This window comes from Heptranchias perlo, chromosome 5 (assembly GCF_035084215.1).
Source record: "Heptranchias perlo isolate sHepPer1 chromosome 5, sHepPer1.hap1, whole genome shotgun sequence".
Lineage (NCBI taxonomy): Eukaryota > Metazoa > Chordata > Chondrichthyes > Hexanchiformes > Hexanchidae > Heptranchias > Heptranchias perlo.
The window spans coordinates 55,576,856-55,593,241 of NC_090329.1; the positions used below are offsets into that span (position 1 = coordinate 55,576,856).

Here is a 16,386-nt window from a genome sequence, read left to right on the forward strand (position 1 = left end):
AGAATCTACCATAACTGGAATCATTGGTAACTACTTAGTATTACAAATTCCTGTCAAAAGATTATTGAAAAGATCTCTATTATGCACTTAATTATTAATTTTAAACCGTTGAGTTTTCAAATTTGATTAAAAAAATCTCCAGCTGCTACTTATAATTATTATTAAAGTAATAATGTGAAATGTTAATACAAGATATACTGTCCACTTTTTAAGTAGTCTTCTGAATAAGTTTACACTGAATATTGATATAGGGTAGTGAAGAATTTATCTAGCACATTTCACATCCTCAGGATGCAAGTTATATAAATAGAGAGGGTCTTTAGGCCAGCACGTAGCAAGCCCAACAAGAGGGGGAAGTTCTGGATTTAGTTTCAGGGAATGAGGCTGGGCAGGTGGAAGGAGTATCAGTGGGAGAGCATTTTGGTGGTAGTGATCATAATTCAGTTAGTTTTAGCATAGTTATGTAAAAGGACAAAGATAGAACAGGAGTTAAAGTTCTCAATTGGGGAAAGGCCAATTTTACTAAGCTAAGAAGTGATTGTGCAAAAGTGGACTGGAAACAGCTACTTGAAGGTAAACATGTTCCCACAAAGACAAAGGGTGGGACTGCCAAATCAAGAGCCCCCTGGATGTCAAGGAGCATACAGGGTAAGATAAGGCAGAAAAGGAAAGCTTATGTCAGACACCGAGAACTCAATACTACAGAAAGCCTAGATGAGTATAAAAAGCGCAGGGATGAAATTAAAAAGGAAATTAGGAAAGCAAATAGAGGGCATGAAAAAATATTGGCAAGTAAAATCAAGGAAAACCCAAACATGTTTTATAAATACATTAAGAGCAAAAGGATAACTAAGGAAAGAGTAGGGCCTATTAGAAACCAAAAAGGTAACCTATGTGTGGAGGTGGAAGATGTGGGTCTGGTTCTTAATGAATACTTTGCGTCTGTCTTCACAAAAGAGGGGGACGATGCAGACATTGTAGTTAAGGAGGAGTGTGAAATATTGGATGGGATAAACAGTGAGAGAGGAAGTATTAAAGGGATTGGCATCGTTGAAAGTAGATAAATCACCAGGGCCGGGTGAAATGTATCCCAGACCGTTAAAAGAAGCAAGGGAGGAAATAGCGGAGGCTCTGACCATCATTTTCCAATCCTCAATGGAAACAGGCGTGGTGCTGGAGGACTCCTAACATTGTACCATTGTTTAAAAACCATGGCACAACATTAGTGAGGGATAGACCGAGTAATTACAGGCCAGTCAGTCTAACCTCGGTGGTGGGCAAATTATTGGAATCAATTCTGAGGGACAGAATAAACAGTCATTTAGAAAGGCACGGAGTAATCAAGGACAGTCAGCATGGATTTGTTAAGGGCAGGTTATGTCTGACTAACTTGATTGAATTTTTTGAGGAGTTAACAAGGAGGGTCAATGAGGGTAGGACATTTGATGTAGTCTACATGGATTTTAGCAAGGCTCTTGACAAGGTCCCACATGGCAGACTGGTCAAAAAAGTACAAGCTCATGGGATCCAAGGGAGAGTGGCAAGTTGGATCCAAAATTGGCTCAGTGGCAGGAAGCAAAGGGTAATGGTCAACGGGTATTTTTGTGACTGGAAGGCTGTTTCCAGTGGGGATCCGCAGGGCTCAGTACTAGATCCCTTGCTTTTTGTGATATATATTAATGATTTGGACTTAAATGTAGGGGGCATGATTGAGAAGTTTGCAGATGATACAAAAATTGGCTGTGTGGTTGATGGTGAGGAGAAAAGCTGTAGACTGTAGGAAGATATCAATGGACTGGTCAGGTGGGCAGGAAAGTGGCAAATGGAATTCAATCTGGAGGAGTGTGAGGAAATGCATTTGGGGGGGGGCAAACAAGGCAAGAGAGTACACAATAAATAGGAGGATACTGAAAGGTGTAGAGGAAGTGAGGGACCTTGGAGTGCATGTCCACAAATCCCTGAAGGTAGTAGGACAGGTAGATAAGGTGGTTAAGAAGGCATATGGAATACTTTCCTTTATTAGCCGAGGCACAGAATAAGAGAGCAGGGAGGTCATGCTGGAACTGTATAAAACACTAGTTAGGCCACAGCTTGAGTACTGTGTACAGTTCTGGTCAATACATTACAGGAAAGATGTGATTGCGCTAGAGAGGGTACAGAGCAGATTTACAAGGACGTTGCCAGGACTGGAGAATTTTCGCTATGAGGAAAGATTGGATAGGCTGGGGTTGTTCTCTTTGGAACAGAGGACGCTGAGGGCTGATTTGATTGAGGTGTATAAAATTATGAGGGGCCTCGACAGAGTGGATAGGAAGGACCTATTTCCCTTGGCAGAAAGGTCAATAACCAGGGCGCATAGGTAGAAGGATTAGAGGGGAGCTGAGGAAAATCTTTTTCACCCAGAGGGTGGTGGGGGTCTGGAACTCACTGCCTGAAAGGGTGGTAGAGGCAGAAACCGCAACTCATTTAAAAAGTACCTGGATGTGCATCTGAAGGCCGTGACCGACAAGGATACGGACCAAGTGCTGGAAAATGGGTTTAGGCTGGGTGGCTCGTTTTTGACCGGCGTGGACACGATGGGCCAAACATCCTTTTGTACCGTGAATTTTCTATGATTCTAGGATACTATGCATGGTGTAGGTATAATGCATAATCTCAACACAGGTGATAAAAATTCAATAGGTATGGGTAAGCTGTTGCAGTTTTTTTTCAGTACGGCAGTCACAAAGCCAAGTGCTTAAATAAAATGCTTTGCCTCAAGTCGGAACAATGGCTCCATCTAGAGCCTGATACTCAGCTGACCTACAGGTGAAGAGTAGACGCCTTATTTAGTCATCAAGAATAAACAGGTATCTTCAACAATCAAGGGTGGGCAGAGATTCATTAACACACATTTGGTAACATTATTTTATTCTTCCACCATTTAATTTGGTTTAAAAGAAATGAGTACCGTTTAAAGCAGGAGATTTATTGGAGCATTTCCATTTTATTTACTTGTGACTTTAAGATAATACATATATCTTGATATGCATCAGCTGCCATTCTGTGCACAAAAAATTCAGTCCATTATAAGATACAATTAACAAAGAGAAATGAAAATAAGAGAAAAAAAATTCCAATCAAAATCCAATTTTATTCCAAAGCAACAAATGCACAAGATTAACACAAATACAATTCAAAACACTGTTGTTAAACAATAACAAAATAAAACAACATAAAAAAACTCCAAATTTTTTAAACTGACAGCATATTAACCTGTATGGAATGATGCTATGGAAACATGGGCCGAATGCCACAAAGAAGAGCTCGACATTTTGATTGGTTCCAAGACAGACCATGGGTCAATGGTGCTCACTGTGCCCCAAAAATCCACAGGGAGCAGGGAGGGGGTCGGGGGGGGGGGGGGGGGAGGTGGTGGTGGGGTGAGGTGAGGTGAGAGTTAAGTGCCAAGCTGCATCCGTCGTGACTTCCACCACTGACCCCACCAAAGTTCACGGGGTCAAGGGAGGTGCTTTCAGTTGTGCGCCAATAGCAGGTGCCTGCTCCACTAAGGGCACATCTGGGATGCGTGTCTGCCCAAAGGGACTATTCCTGCGGCAAAAGTGACTGGGCCAGGGGAAGCAGGGTGTTGGGTCCCCAGAAAGGCTGCCAAGGTGCATCAATTGACAAATTCAGGGGGCTGAGTTAAAAATTCAGGGTACACCTGGTCTTACCAGGCATACTGACCATACGCCAGATACTTTGAGGCTCCAAATGGGAACTCCAAATGTAAGTAGTCCCTGCCCTACACCCTCCCCACCCCGCAACACAAATACCGATAGCCCTGAAACAGACTGGAACATGAATTGCAGCATCAGTGTTTTTGGCTTTGATTCAATAGCAGAACATTTGCTTCATTTTATACTTTCTTCCTTTGTTCTTACATGGTGCCAATGCGCCTTCAATAAGCAAGTCATGACACTTGCTTATTCCTGCTACAGTTGAGCTAAGTCCAGCTTTGCAATCAACACTCAAACCTATAAATCAATGTGTGTAATGAGTTTTTTCAGTTGTTGGTGGGCTGTCACTTGGCAGGGGAAGAGGAAAGAGAACAGGGAGTGACATTATAGGGATACTGACCATCAGTCAGTTCTACACTATAAGCACATCAAGTGAGTTGCAGAAAGGCCAGCATATAGGATTTTATGGATGGGTTAAGGACAATTCAGATAACTAACTGCTGCCCTCTTCTTAAATGCGACAGTTGGAGATAAGAATGTGAAGAGAGAGTATGCAACAATGAACAGCATTTGAGTATATCAAATAGAGCACTCACGCATAATTAAATGAATCACACGGCTACTTCACAAGCTACAAATAAGCTGCTCTGTAAATTTTGTAGGTACTGAAAATGAAATTAGTCCAGAGCAGACTTTTGATGCACACTAAAAGTTCCAAGTAAACATAGAACCCTCACCAATTCTTCTGACAACACCCATAGTCATCATTTGAAGCACCTTTGCTCAATTATTGAGGCACAGCCATTTTGTGTTACAACAATGTAGTAACATGATTTAAGAGATCTTGTCCCATTCAAAGTCATTAGAAGTCAGATAGGCTGAAAGCAGTTGACTGTTGTCAGTGCCAGAAATCACAAGATTGTGAGGAAGTGGAAGATCTGTGAAGGGAGGTGCACAATGAGACTGGTCTATTGCACACTTTGCAGGAAAAGAGAACGTTATGGTGAAATGCAAAGTATTATAATCTGGGTCTTTAGAGCAAAAAATAAAACTAATGAGGGAATGAAAACTAGGGGCCTATTGAGTTACCTGAATTAACATAAGTAAACAAACAGGAAAATGCCATAATACCCAGCAAATAAGACAGTCCCTTGTTTCACAGATCAGCCTCCTTCTCATCATACCCTTTCTCCAGAAACACATCTAATTCTCTATAACACTCATTTGCACCGCTCAGTACAGTGACCTGCTCTTGTAACTAATTCCATGACTGCTACTACTCTGTCTTCTTTTCCTAATTTTTAAACTCATGTTCCCTGGTATCTGTACCCTTTACCATAGTGAACAATTGGCACAGATTAATTTGATCAATTCCATTCATAATCTTGAAGATGTCAATTAGGTCTCCTTGAAATCTCTCTCTTCTCTTTTCCAAAGAAGTCGGCCAACCTTCATTAACATCTGCTTCTAACTTAAAAATTTCTGATAACATGAGTCATCTTCGTTGCTTTCCTCTGTACCCTTACCTAAGCAATATCCTTATGATTTGGTGACCAGAACTACGTACAGTACCCGAGAAGAAGTCTGACCAGTACCCTCTGTGATCTCTTTTGATTTGCAGTCTCTCTCTTTACTAATACAACTACCTACCTCCTTTACTTTTTTATTGCTGCTCAGTACTATGTTTACAGTTTCACAGAAGTATCCACTATAGTCCCTAGACCACATTCCTCATCTGTGAGATTTAACACGGGTTCTGTAAAGTGTGGTTTATGTGCTCTCAGCCGCAAAGTACTTCCACCCACTCGGTTGTTCCATTGCTGGACTGACGATTTTTCAGAAGCCTATTGGGCTACCATGTAAAGTCAAACTGCCTGTCACTCACACTTATCTCAACCTGTGTATGGTCCATCTACCTAATGGTCATGTACAATTTCCTCCTCCAATGCTTGTGTCATTCTGTTGACCAGGGAGCCATAGCAACAGCACAGCTGGGTGTGCAGGCTGCTTTTCATTACTTGTTGATTGATATGAACAGTAACCATGTGTTGTGTTCACTCAGGCTTTTGTTCACCAGTGGCTCATTCACAATTGTTGCTGTACGTTTCCAGAACCTGCTGCAAACAATTGTAACACTGCATTTAATTAATTTTGGAATGCTACCCGCTCGTAACCCACTTATTATTGGAGCATTGTTATGAAATTAAACAAATAACAAAATTATATTTATTGATACTTCAATAACTTTTAATTTTAAGTGCAGTCAGTTCCTGTAACCATGACTTTGTTTGCCAGCCAAAGTAGTGACGGTGTGCAGGAACATAAGAATAAATTCACCACAATAGAATATAGCTCTGCGCAGATTTTGATTATGCTGTTGGTTTAGAGAAATCTGCAAACACTTGCAACTGACTGGTGCATTAAGTAAATGTGAAACGACAATAGGCAAAAATGATCAATGAAGAGGGGAGGCACAAGATAAAATGAAATAAATGGAATGTAGTGAAATAGGCTGGATTTTTACAGCAAATTGAATTGTAAGTTGTTTTGTGGCTCTTGGTATGCAAAAGCAGACACTGAGATAAAAGATTTGTGCATTCCTGATTTAACACATGCTCCCTCATTTGGTTTCTTGCTCCAATTCTATTTTTTTCACATTAATTGCATGTTCCACTAATTCAAATATTTTGCTCAAACCTTCTGCCTGCCTGCAAATTTCCCGTTTATAGCTATCCTTTGTTTACTGTTTTTAAGTCAATTTTCACATCTTATTCGGTGACTCCTTACTTTTATTAATACTGTTCAATAATAGTACTCCTTAATCCACTGGAACACCAGAATTAACATAAGATCACATAGCTGACTTATTCACTTATCTAAACAAAGGTGTGCCATGTGAGCCGAAATACAACACATTAGAAGATTTTGAGAACAGGCTGACAAAATGGGATAGTGTGAAAACTGATGAAAACTGCTTGTCCACAACCCTCAAATGTAGAGCATCGTTTAATAAAAAGATTGAGAATAAAGAAATAGGAATTTAAACAGAAACTGAGAAGCATAAAGACTGTGAAAGAACTGAAGAGATCCACAAAGCAGGCAAACTTAAATTGAAAAGATTAGGATTGAAACTATAGAAGCCAATTAGAAATAAGAATCTGAGGATGCAAGGAAACAGAATATCAGAGAAAAATAGGGCCCTAGAGTCAAAGAAAGGTTATAGCATGGAAGGAGGCCATTCGGCCCATCAAGTCCGTGCCAGCTCTCTGCAAGAGCAATCCAGCTAGTCCCACTCCCCGCCCTATCCCCGTAGTCCTGCAAATTTTTTCCTTTCAAATAATTATCCAGTTCCCTTTTGAAGGTCATGATTGAATCTGCCTCCACCATCCCCTGTTGGTAGAAAAATACTGATAGATACTTAAAAGTGAATGGAAATCTGAACAGAAAAAAAAAGACAGCAAAGAATTTAGAGGCTATAAAGCTGGTACTATAAAACAAACAGGATAATAATATTTGCTTGACTCCCAGCCAAGTTCAAGCCTCTGCATCAAATCTCAGGGGAGCTGACATAAAGTGCCATGTCAGTGAAGTTTTCCATCTTGTGTGGAAGGAAAGAGGGGCATTTTATGATTCTTCTTTTGTGAACTGCAGCTTTAAGCAGCTGATTATGGAGAAGTTTGTGTCCATACTATGCCACCTATTTGGCTAGAGGAGATGGAGATGGACATCAGACATTAATTGAAGACTTCTTACAGTTGTAGTCCATAGATCCAAATGTGATGGGGGTTGGGGAAAGGGGCTTTAAGCAGGAGTGCACTGACCAAAACACATTTGTAGCTTGCACAACAATTATACGTATACATTAAGAAAAAAAACTGCAGAAAAAAAATGAATCCATGGATTATGAGGCACTTCAGTTTTGATAAATATTTAAAGAAAAAACTCTACGACGGATAAAGCCCATGATCGACACAACAATCTTTTAGCATCAGGAAGATCACAGGCAGCACTGTAAATAGAAATTTAAAATTTTAATAAGCCAGAAAACAAAATTGTAATTTAAAGTGGAAAATAAACCTAAAATGATCAGAAGTATGTATATATGACATTTCCTATAATCAAAAATCACAAATCAAATATTCTTTCAGGTAGCACACAAAACTAATATGCTTTCACATCTTACTTTACAAGTGGCTTCTCCTAGTAATGGGAATGTTGCAATGTTATAGTAAAAAAAAACTAAATTCACTGACATGTATAAATTGGGTACACTAAGGGGCACCTCCCTTTGCATACAACAACAATTTGCATTTATATACCTCCTTTCAAATGGAAAAACGTCCCTAGGCGACTCAGGTGTGCACACTGAACCAAAGGAGGAAATATTAGGAGGGGGTCACCCGAAGCTTGGTCAAAAGATGGGTTTTAAGGAGGGTCTTAAACGTGATAGTGAGCAGGAGAGGTTTATGGAGAGAATTACAGAGCGTGGGCCCTTTGGTGGGGCGAGGGGGGAGGTGGGGGATGTAAAGACAACTTGTCAAAGCAACAGAGAGTTCGGGGGGGATGGCTAGAGAAGGTTACAGAGAAAGGGATTTAAACATGAGGATGAGAATTTTAAACTAGAGGTGTTGTGGGAAGCTAACATTGGTCAGCAAAGACAGGGTGATGGGTGAGCAGGACCTGGTGCGGGATAGGATACGGGCAGTGGAGTTTCGCATGAGCTGAAGTTTACTGAGGGTGTAGGATGGGAGACTTGCCAGGAGAGCATTGGAATAGTCAAGACCAGAGGTGACAAATGCATGGAAGATAAGCCGTGTCTGGGGTGGAGGTGGGCGATCTTGAAGAGGTGAAATTAGGTGATGTTTGTGATGGAGAAGGTATGGGGTTGGAAACTCTGCTTACGGTTGAATAGGATGCTGAGAAGACGAACAGTTTGGGTCAGCCTAAGGCAGTGCCTGGAGACGGGATGGAATTGGTGGCAAAGGTATGGAGTTTATGGCGAGGAAATTGCCGCTCATCCAGGACCGGATGTCAGACAAGCAGTCTAACAACAGAGAGGCAGTGGAGGGGTCAAGAGAGGTAGTGGAAAGGTAGAGGCATGTGTGGACATTGACTTCATGTCTGCTAATGGTGTCGCCCAGGGGCAGTAGGTAGATGAGGAAAAGGAAGGGCCAAGGATAGGTCCTTGAGGGATTCCAGAGCAAATGATACAGCAGCAGGTGAAGTCATTGCTGGAGATGCTCTGGCTACGATCAGAAAGGTAAGAGTGGAACCAAACAACGGCAATCCTGCTGAGCTGGGCAACGGTGGAAAAGCACTGGTGGAAGATGGTGCGGATGAACGTGTCATAGGCTACAGAGAAGTCGAGGAGGAATAATGCACCATGGTTACAGTCACAGGGGATGTTGATTGTGACTTCGGTTAGGACCATTGCGGGGATTGAAAAGATTCAAACATGAAGTTCGGCACAAATTTGGGAGGCGACAACAAATTCAAGAACTTTGAAGGGGTTGGAGAGCGGGCGGTAGTTTGCAAGGACACTAGGGTCGAGTGAGGGTTTTTTGAGAAGGAGGTGATGACAGCGATTTTGAAAGGAATGGGGACAGTACCAGAGGAGGGGGAACCATTTACAATGTCAGCTAACACAGTGGCCAGGAAGGGAAGGGAAATTACAACCAAGTAATCTGATCTTGGGGTTCAAATTAACATAGGTGAGTTATCAATTTTTCTGGAATCAGAGCAAAGAGGAACACTATTGTTGGAATAGCTGAGAAGATGCCATCAAAGGCAGCAATCCAGACCAGATGGAAGGAGGTGGCTGTGGCAATGGCTGCGAATGGCATCTAGACAACCCCAAGAAACACTTCAGTGTCAGAAGCTTGATGACCTCACATGGTCAGCAAAAGTAAGTGGATTATCAGCGGAATAACAGGAATGTGTACTGGAACACAGAAAAGCTAATGGATGGAATATCATGTGTCACTTTGTTCCTTACCCTGGAAGCACTGCAACCTGGCATGACATATGTCAATTGTCTCACAGCTTGTAATGAATGCTAACTCAAAGAAGTCTCACATCTTAAGTTCTTGTTCCCTTCCACCTACTATTATTACCATCCATTCCATGAATCCTGGGATATTGTGACTGCAGGATCTGGAGATTGCTGCAGTGAATTAAAACAGCGCATTTCTCATAAAGGAGAAGATACACATAATGTCGGGAAATGCCAGGCCACTGGGCGGCGAACTGCAGACATTTGCACATTAATTCAGCATGAGAAAGAAGCACCAACAGTTATTGGAACCAACGCTGGCCTGGCAGTTGAGGATAGAGAAATGGGAATCAACGTGCCTTCATTGGGTTCATGAGCACACACACGTTATCTTATATGGAAGCTACTGCAGTTCATGAAAACACGAGGGATAACATTTAGGGCCCGCAAAGCCACATGTGTGCAATCGAGAGCACTCACAAGTCTGGGGAATCTGGCAATTCTGTAAAAACTTATTGCCCTCTCAGCCATCTTTCTGGGCCCACTGTTGAGGTGTATAAACTGAGCTGTCCTGGCAAAGACAGCATTGGTGACTTGCCTTGTACAGGAATGTACAGTGAGTTGGCTGATCATGAAAAAGATCCCTATGGCACTCTGAAGCCTGTTGTGGAGAAGTTGAAAGTTGTGGCGACTTTCTTTGTCACAGACAGAGCTGTCGGTGCTGTGGACATTGTTGCAGATCTGGCTGCAGCAACAAACAGAGCTCTTCCAAAGCTTCATGATTGAACCAGAGCCTCCTGAGACACAGCTCCTGTGAGAGAGCTTGGGTTCATGCATTCTGCTGGATGTGCACTGCTGAGATGGTCTGACTCTTTCTGGTGTTGCTTGATTAATCAGGTGTTATCTCCAAACTTAGACAACTTTGTTAGTATCCCCTGTTTCAAATCATTTATATATATATATATATATATACTGTAATGATCTCAATGTTGATCCACAGCACCCCGATGGTGACTCCTTTCCACATAATTCTATTCATAGTCACCAGTTGCTTCCTCTGGTTTAGTCAATTTTCAATCAACCTCAGAGGGCTGCCCTCCAATTTCTTTTTATTCGTTCATGGGATGTGGCCGTCGCTGGCGAGGCCAGCATTTATTGCCCATCCCCAATTGCCCTTCAGAAGGTGGTGGTGAGCTGCCTCCTTGAACCGCTGCAGTCCGTGTGGTGAAGGTTCTCCCACAGTGCTGTTAGGAAGGGAGTTCCAGGATTTTGACCCAGCAACAATGAAGGAACGGCGATATATTTCCAAGTTGGGATGGTGTGTGACTTGGAGGGGAACGTGCAGGTGGTGTTGTTCCCATGTGCCTGCTGCCCTTGTCCTTCTACACGGTAGAGGTCGCGGGTTTGGGAGGTGCTGTCAAAGAAGCCTTGGCGAGTTGTTGCGGTGCATCCTGTGGATGGTACACACTGCAGCCACAGTGCGCCGGTGGTGAGGGGAGTGAATGTTTAGGGTGGTGGATGGGGTGCCAATCAAGTGGGCTGCTTTGTCCTGGATGGTGTTGCGCTTCTTGAGTGTTGTTGGAGCTGCGCTCATCTAGGCAAGTGGAGAGTATTCCATCACACTCCTGACTTGTGCCTTGTAGATGGTGGAAAGGCTTTGGGGATTCAAGAGGTGAGTCATTCTCCGCAGAATACCCAGCCTCTGAACTGCTCTTGTAGCCACAGTATTTATGTGGCTGGTCCAGTTAAATTTCTGGTCAATGGTGACCCCCAGAATGTTGATTGGGGGAGATTCAGCGATGGGAATGCCATTGAATGTCAAGGGGAGGTGGTTAGACTCTCTCTTTTTGGAGATGGTCATTGCCTGGCACTTGTCTGGCGCGAATGTTACTTGCCACTTATCAGCCCAAGCCTGGATGTTGTCCAGGTCTTGCTGCATGCGGGCACGGACTGCTTCATTATCTGAGGGGTTGCAAATGGAACTGAACACTGTGCAATCATCAGCGAACATTCCCATTTCTGACCTTATGATGGAGGGAAGGACATTGATGAAGCAGCTGAAGATGGTTGGGCCTAGGGCACTGCACTGAGGAACTCCTGCAGCAATGTCCTGGGGCTGAGATGATTGGCCTCCAACAACCATTACCATCTTCCTTTGTGCTAGGTATGACTCCAGCCACTGGAGAGTTTTCCCCCGATTCCCACTGACTTCAATTTTACTAGGGCTCCTTGGTGCCACACTTGGTCAAATGCTGCCTTGTTGTCAAGGGCAGTCACTCTCACCTCACCACTGGAATTCAGCTTTTTTGTCCATGTTTGGACCATTATTACATGCCTTCCGACCTTGTGGACTAATCACTTATGTGCCATAGTATCGAAAGGCTTGTTGAAATCTAAATATATCATATCCACAGAACTTCCACTGTCAACAAGACCAGTTAGTTTATCAAACAACAAGTAAATTTGCTACACAGGGCCTTTTTCTTAAATATCCACGCTGACTCCTTCTTACCATACTATAAATATCTAGGCATTTCATTATCCCCTCTTTCATGATGATGCCCTCCTCCTAATATTTTACTCATAAAATTTGTTAAACTCACTGGGCTGTAAATCCATGGGTGATCTCCAAACCCCCTTTGAAGGGTTGGTGTGATGTTAGCTCCTCCCTAATCCTCAGCACTACTCCCCTTTTTAATGATTCCCTAAAGATAGTGGCAATTTTGCTAATAACTTCATTAAGTAACTTCCTATTAAGTCCATTCTGGGATCTTGTTTTATCTCAACATCCTCAGCCTATCGTTGGCTTCTTAATTTAAAATTTATATTTCTTTTACTATTTCCTCCATTTCCCCCCAGGAATTCAACTTTCATGCTGTGGAGACTCCCCATGAACACAAAAAAAGGAAATCATTTTGTATATTTGGTATCCCTTGATACATCACCTTCCAATCGCCCTACCATTTCCTTTTTCAGCTGCTTGCTGCAAATATGTTTGTAGAAATGCTTGACAATTCTTTTAATATTCTCCGCTATCTTAACCTCACTTTCTAATTTAATTCTCTGACCAATTTAACCTCCTTTACCTTGTTGTATATTCATCTCAGTTCACCATAGTGCCTGTAGATTTATACTTCAGTAATGATCATTTTTTTTGTCCTTATTCCCCACATTTTTCCTTGGTTGCTCACTCCAGTCTTATCCCCTGTTACCTTGTCACCTGCGAGAGAACACATCTTTCTGGACCCCTGTTTTTCCCTACTGGTATGAATTTGTTGTGTATAGGATTTCTAAACATTATTCACTTTCATTCCATGCTTTTCCCTTCTAACAGTAGTGTCCTGTTGAGTTTCCTTACCCCACCCCCAATAATCTGTCCTTCCGAAGTTGAATGTTTCAAGTGTACACATTCTCTCTTTCATCATAAGCCGAATCTGAAAGTGCACCATTTGGTGATTACTAGTGCCAAGATGTTCTTTGCATCTGATCTGTTCTACTATTTCTTGGTTGCTACTTAATATCTGGTCCAATAGCACTCCTACTTGTCGAGGTTTCTTGACCAATTGTTCCAAGTGACAATCCAACATAGTGACCAGGATTACCTTTTCACTCCTACTGTATCCTTTATAAAGTTTCCAATCTATCCCTGGTAAGTTAAAGTCACCTATAAAAACTGCATCGGTTCCTGTACATGCTTCCTTTATTTGCCTACAAAGTTTCTCCTCCTATACAATGGACGCCCATGTTAGTTTTCTTCCCCTTATCCTGATAAGAAAGGTTCCCACCTTATCTGCACCTGGACCACTTAGGTCCATCTGTTACATAAAAGGATGTATTCCCTCCTAGTTTGACTTCTCTATCTCTATAAAGTAACCTGTGTTCCTCAACATTTACCTAACCCGTGCCAATATTGAACCAGGTCTCCGTGATGCCCACAGTATCACTGCTTCATAATATAACTTGCTATTACTTTATTAAATTAATAACTCAAACTAGATAAACTAGTTAATAAAATTAAAAATACTGAGTGAATAAAAACTTAAACTAATTAAATATATAAAACCAGGTTAGATAGGGATGGCAGGGCAGGTGGTTGTAACTGCAGCATGTGGGAGTTGGTGGAGATCAGCGAGATCCTGAGCAACCACATCTGCAGTAAGTGTCTGCAACTCGAAGAACTTTGGCTCAGAGTTGTTGAGGTGGAGTCTGAGCTGCAGATGTTGCGATGCATCAGAGAGGGGGAGACCTGGACACTTGGATCCAGGAGGCAGTCACACCCCTTAGGTTAGGTTGTAGTTTAGATTTGATCAGTGGTCAGGGACAGGAGGACGTGACTGCGAGTCAGGCAGGTAAGGGGACCTAGGATGCAGTGATGGAGCAGCCTCAGCCTTTGACCTTGTCCAACAGGTATGAGGTACTTGCTACCAGTGTGGATGAGAACAAAGATTGCAGGGAGGATGGGCCAACTGACCACGGCACTGTGGTATAGGGGGCCATTCAAGTAGGGAGGGTAAAAAGGAATGTGGTAGTGGTTGGAGATAGTATAGTCAGGGGGATAGATACTGTTCTCTGCAACCGCAACCGGGAGTCCCAAAGGCTGTGTTGCCTGCCCGTTGTCATGGTTAAGGATAACTCCTTGTGGCTAGAGAAGAACTTAAAGCATGAGGGGGAGGGTCCAATTGTCGTGGTCCACTGAGGGAGTTTGAAGAGTTAGGGTCCAAATTAATAAGCAGAACCTCAAAGGTAATAATCTCTGGATTACTACCTGAGCCACACGCAAATTGGCATAGGATCAAACAGATCAGAGAGTTAAATGCGTGGCTCAAAGAGTGGTGTGGGTGACAGGGGTTTCGATTCATGGGGCACTGGCACCAGTACTGGGGAAAGAGCTGTTCCGTTGAGACAGGCTCCACCTAAACTGGGCTGGGACCAGTGTCCTGGTGAATCGAATAACTAGGGCTGTAGATAGGGCTTTAAACTAAAAAGGGGGAGGGCGGGGAGGGTTCAGGTAAGGGTAAATTTATAAATCTAAAGAGAAAAGTTAAGGCCGTACAGCAGGGTAGCAATTTGGGTAAAGATAAGCAGAGTGTGTCAGGAAGGGACAGAGAATTTAACGGTAATAGTGCATCAGTGAATAAGGTCAAATCAGGGAAAAATAGTAAAAAGTTTAAAATTAAAGGCGCTTTATCTGAATGCACAAAGCATTCGTAAAAAGATAGTTGAATAATGGCACAAATAGAGATGAATGGGTGTGATCTAGTAGCTATTACTGAGACATGGTTGCAAGGTGACCAAGGTTGGGAACTAAATATTCCAGGGTACTTGACTTTTCCAAAAGACAGACAAAATAGAAAAGGAGGGGAGTTGCCCTGATATCAAAAGATGACATAAAGACAGTAGTGAGACAGGATCTTGGCTTGGAAGATCAAGAAGTAGAATCAGTATGGGAGGAGATCAGAAATAACAAGGTGCAGAAAACACTGGAGGGAGTAGTTTATAGGCCCCCTAACAGTAGTTATATTGTTGGACAGAGTATGAACCAAGATATAAGAGAAGCTTGTAACAAAGGTAATGCAATTATCGTGGGGGACTTTAATCTTCATATAGACTGGGCAAATCAAATTGGCAAAAGTAGTTTGGAGGGCAAGTTCATAGGAATGCATTTGAGGCCATTTTCTAGAATAATACGTTGTGGAGCCAACCAGGGAACAGGCTATTTTAGATCTTGTCTTATGAAATGCGACAGGGTTAATTAATAATCTCATAGTTAGGGATCCTCTGGGGAAGAGTGATGATAATATGATAGAATTTCACATCGAGTTTGAGAATGACGTACTTAAGTCCGAAACTAAAACAATGCCAATTACATAGGTATGAGGGGCGAGTTGGCTAAGGTTGACTGGGAAATTAGATTAAAAGGTATGACAGTAAATAAGCAATGGCGAACATTTGAAGAAATATTTCATAATTCTCAACAAATATACATTCCATTGCAAAATAAAAACTCCATGGGAAAAGTGATCCACCCGTGGCTAACGAAAGAAGTTATGAGGTTAAAAGAAGAGGCTTATAATGTTGCCAAGAAGAGTAGTAAGCCTGAGGATTGGAAAAGTTTTAGAAATCAGCAAAGGATGACCAAAAAATTGATAGAGAGAAAATAGAATATGAGAGTAAACTAGCAAGAAATATAAAAACAGATGGTAACAGCTTCGACAAGTATGTAAAGGAAGAGAGTAGCAAAAGTAAACGTGGGTCCCTTAGAGGCTGAGATAGCAGAAATTATAATGGGGAATAAGGAAATGGCAGAGACGTTAAACAAATATTTTGTATCTGTCCTCACAGTAGAAGACTGTTCTTCATTGTCGCGGGGTCAAAATCCTGGAACTCCCTACCTAAAAGCACTGTGGGAGAACTGCAGCGTTTCAAGAAGGCGGCTCACCACCACCTTCTCAACGGCAATTAGGGATGGGCAACAAATGCTGGCCTCGCCAGTGACGCCCACATCCCATGAACGAATAAAAAAAAAACAGAAATAGTGCGGAATCAAGGGTCTAATGAGAGCGACGAACTTAAAGTAATTAATATTGGTAAAGAAAAAGTACTGGAGAAATTAATGGGACTAAAAGCCGACAAATCCCCTGGACCTGATGGCCTACATCCTAGGGTTCTATAAGA

The 16,386-nt window shown here is 42.3% G+C and overlaps 1 protein-coding gene across 12 annotated transcripts in view; it reads right to left on the reverse strand.

Moving 5' to 3' along the window:
• LOC137321765 (dystrobrevin beta-like) overlaps positions 1–16,386 on the reverse strand; it is a 534,882-nt gene that overhangs the window by 60,183 nt on the left and 458,313 nt on the right. The window lies entirely within an intron of this gene.